Source organism: the organism of the source record quoted next, unplaced genomic scaffold (genome assembly GCF_019419815.1).
Source record: "Pyrus x bretschneideri cultivar Hongxiangsu unplaced genomic scaffold, Pyrus_bretschneideri_v1 Contig13, whole genome shotgun sequence".
Lineage (NCBI taxonomy): Eukaryota > Viridiplantae > Streptophyta > Magnoliopsida > Rosales > Rosaceae > Pyrus > Pyrus x bretschneideri.
In genome coordinates, this window is record NW_025999424.1 from 3882979 (window position 1) to 3886947 (window position 3969).

Sequence of the window (3969 nt, forward strand, 5' to 3'; positions counted from 1 at the left end):
ACATCTTCTCTGGATATCTCTGAGGTAAGCACTAGTGATACTTATGTAACTAATGATGTTATAAGTACATATGAATTGCCACCAAGGCAAAATCGTAGTGTACCTCCTAACAGGTTCTCACCAGAGGGAAAAGTGAAGTATCCCATAGCCAATTATGTGTCCTGTAAAAACCTTTCATCTGAACGCCAAGCTTGGGTGAATAATGTGGATTCAATTCAAGTACCAACTCGAGTAGAAAACGCTTTGAAGAGTCGAGAATGGATCGAAGCAATGGATGAAGAGATGAGGGCATTGCAGAAAAATAATACATGGGAAGTAGTTAAGCTGCCAAAAGGAAAAAAGCCAGTTTGGTGCTGATGGGTTTTTACAGTTAAATACAAGGCTGACGGATCACTCGACAGGTATAAAGCAAGGTTGGTGGCGAAAGGGTATACTCAAACATACAGAGTTGATTATCAGGAAACTTTCTCTCTCGTGGCTAAGATGAATATGGTATAAGTCGTTACCTTATTAGCTGCAAATTTGAATTGGCTACTGAAACAGTTTGTTGTAAAAAATGTGTTTCTTCACGGACATCTAGAAGAAGAAGTGTATATGGATTTCCCTCCAAGGTATAGCAATGGAGGAAAAATGGGAGTATGCCGATTGCGGAAGTCTCTTTATGGGCTTGAGGAGTCACCACGTGCATGGTTTGGGAGGTTCACTCAGGCCATGAGAAAGAATGGGTATTATCAGAGTCATTCTGATCATACTTTATTTGTGAAGTGGAGAAATGGTAAAGTAACAGCCTTGATTATTTATGTAAATGATATGATAATAACAGGTGATGATTCAGATGAAATTATCAAGCTGGAGAAGAACCTTTCTGCCGAGTTTGAGATGAAAAGTTTGGGTGACTTAAAGTATTTCCGTGGTGTTGAAGTTGCTCGTTCATCCAAAGGTATTTTCTTGTCTCAACGAAAATATGTTCTAGATTTATTGAAGGAAACAGGTATGCTTGGGTGTAAACCCGTGGATACTCCTATTGTGGAGAAACATTACTTGGGAATTTATCCGGATCAAGAACCAGTGGATAAAGGCAGATATCAAAGACTGGTAGGAAGATTAATTTATTTAGCTCATACTCGTCCAAATATAGTCTATGCAGTAAGTGTGGTTGGTAAGTCAGTTTATGCATTCGCCGAGTGTGGATCATACGGTAGCTGTTATGTGAATTTTGGCTTATTTGAAGACGGCTCCCGGAAAAGGAATTTTGTATAAAAATTCAGGTCATCTAAGGGTTGAGAGATTTACTGATACTGATTGGGCAGGTGATGTGACTAATAGGCACTCTACTTCTGGATACTTTACGTTTGTTGTTGGAAATCTAGTTACTTGGAGAAGTAAGAAGCAAAATGTGGTGTCAAGGTCTTTAGCTGAGGCCGAATTCAGAGGTATGGCACATGGGATATGTGAAGTTCTTTGGTTACGTTACGTAAGTTACTTGGCGGTCTAGGTTTCAAAGCAAAGGAGGCAATAAGCTTATATTGTGATAATAAGTCTGCACGGGAGATTGCATAGAACACGGTACAACATGACAGAACAAAGAATGTGGAGGTTGACCATCACTTTATTAAGGAAAAGCTTGAGAAGAAAATTGTGTCAATGCCGTTTGTGACTCGGAAGAGCAACTCGCAAATATCCTCACTCATGCCGTGTGTAGTAGGTTGTTTGGTGACTCACTTGTCAAGTTGGGCATGTGTGATATCTATACTTCAACTTGAGGGGGAGTGTTGCCGTGAGGGGTTTTGTAAAAGGGCATGTAAATATATTGTAAATATTAGGAATCCTTTATTAGGAAGGGTTTGTGAGTCCTTTATTGTTACCTTGTAGAACAAGGATTGTATCTTATATATATTTTCCTCTATGCAATACAATAGAGTTTTGAGCCATAAATTTCTATGGTTATATGGCACATGTATATAACCATGGATGTGACTTTCTCTGAGTCAGAATATTTTTATGTTCCTGTATCACCACCCTTCGATCACAAGGGGGAAAGTTCTAGTTGTGAACTTGATGGTGTTTTTGAATGGTTGGATGTACAAGAGGTAACGGTTTCAGGAGGAGACCGAGCATCAACTGTGTCCCTTGGCACGGCACCATGCACTCCCCGTGAAACCGCTACCTCTTGTACATCCAACCATTCAAAAACACCATCAAGATCACAACTAGAACTGTCCCCCTTGTGATCAAAGGGTGGTGATACGGGAGCATAAAAATATTCTGACTCAGAGAAAGTCACATCCATGGCTGACTCAGGTAATCTCATGAATGTTAGTCTCACATGATAACAAATACTGGACTACACTAAGAGTTTGTCCGATCTAGTCCAATGAAATTTAGTGAAGTCAAACAAACAACCCCTAAAGGACTAAAGGTCAGATGCATACTGCATGGCATGCATCAAATATTTGACCATTCCCCCCGTTTCATACGAGATCTAGGGATGACTTTCTAATTTTATTTTAATTCAAATCCTACACCTTTTTTCTTCTAATTGTTTCTATTGTAAATTTGATCGATCACAACTTAATGGTTATATATCATATGCATGACGTATGCGTATGATACTTTTGTGATCTGTCAGTTTAAATCTCTTTTCACTCGTAATGCTATTTAACACGTGATTAGCTAGTTAATATAGTTTGTAGGTATAGGAGGGTCTAACCGAGACCTAGCGTCCACAGTAAATCCCATCACTGCATTTTTGGCTTGCATTTCTTCTGCCTTGATTAAGCAAATCCATATGTACGCATGTTAGACAGAACGTGGACAAATATTGACCCGATTGATGACCGTGTTGTTGTTTCTTCTCTTTCACCAACTCAGCGCTTCTATATATATTTGCCCGTGTGAACACAAACGTGCCACGAATTGGACCCGGTGCTAAAACTTCAAACTTGGAAGACATCAAGCTTCTGTTGTCGGGCCGGTCCATGTTTCGAAATTGGTTCGCGTAGATCTCTTCTAGGCCGGTGGGGTCTTTGATGATGCTTCTGTCGAAAAATGGTTTGAGCTGTTCCGGCAACAAATTGGAATCTTCGTGTTTGCAAATATGAGCCCATGTTTTCACAAACATGGTTGACGTCTTGCCGTCTAGGATTTGCATGGTGCATGGATGTTCCAATACAGAAGCCACGGTTAGGAAATATGGTGATCTGCAATACAGAAGCCACGGTTAGGAAATATGGCTTTTTCGTGAGACACGGGCATCTGGGGTATGAGAGGATGGTATTCTTTGGCTTCAATGTTGAAGCTGTTGCTTGAAACTATATGGTGGAAATCACTATCGGACTCAGCTATGGTGAGCAAAACCCCGTCACCTCGGACGTGACGGAGAATAGGTTTAGGGGACTCTTTGGGCCATATGACGTTTCCGGCTAGAGGCAGAAATTGTTGGAGGCTGAGAGAGAGTGAGGTTTTGGGTTTCGGAATGAGTATTGAATGGGTGAAGTTGGTGTCGGAGGAGGAGTTAGGGTTATTGATTTCATAGAAGAAAAGACGTTGGACGGGTGCAAATCTTAGCCAGAGCAAGTCGAACAAGGTTAGAGGAAGGGACTCAGGAATGGCTGATGAGTCCGGCGTGCTTGGTTGCGGTGCTACTTTGCAAACCTCAACCACTTTCACCGAGTTTAGAACAGCCATATTGCAAATGGAGGATGCAAAACAAGTTAATAGTTTATAATTGCGGTAAATAATGGCCTCCCTTTTTTAATGACGGCCATGTGGTTTGTTGGATCATTTTTTATTCTTTTTGGGACTAAGCTAGATGCAGCGGGATCCCCATAGAGTATGCCAGAAAGATAACATATTTAACAAAACTCTGATAAAGTGAGACTCATACATGAGCATGGTTGATGTCCTTGCAGAGCTATTTTGCAAATTTCAAAATTTTTATTTTTAACAAACGATATTATTTACACGAAA

At 40.5% G+C, this 3969-nt stretch overlaps 1 pseudogene; it reads right to left on the minus strand.

The window, feature by feature from the left end:
* Positions 1-2673: 2673 nt before the first annotated feature.
* On the minus strand, positions 2674-3687 carry LOC125475028 (annotated as a pseudogene).
* Between the last annotated feature and the right edge of the window lie 282 nt (positions 3688-3969).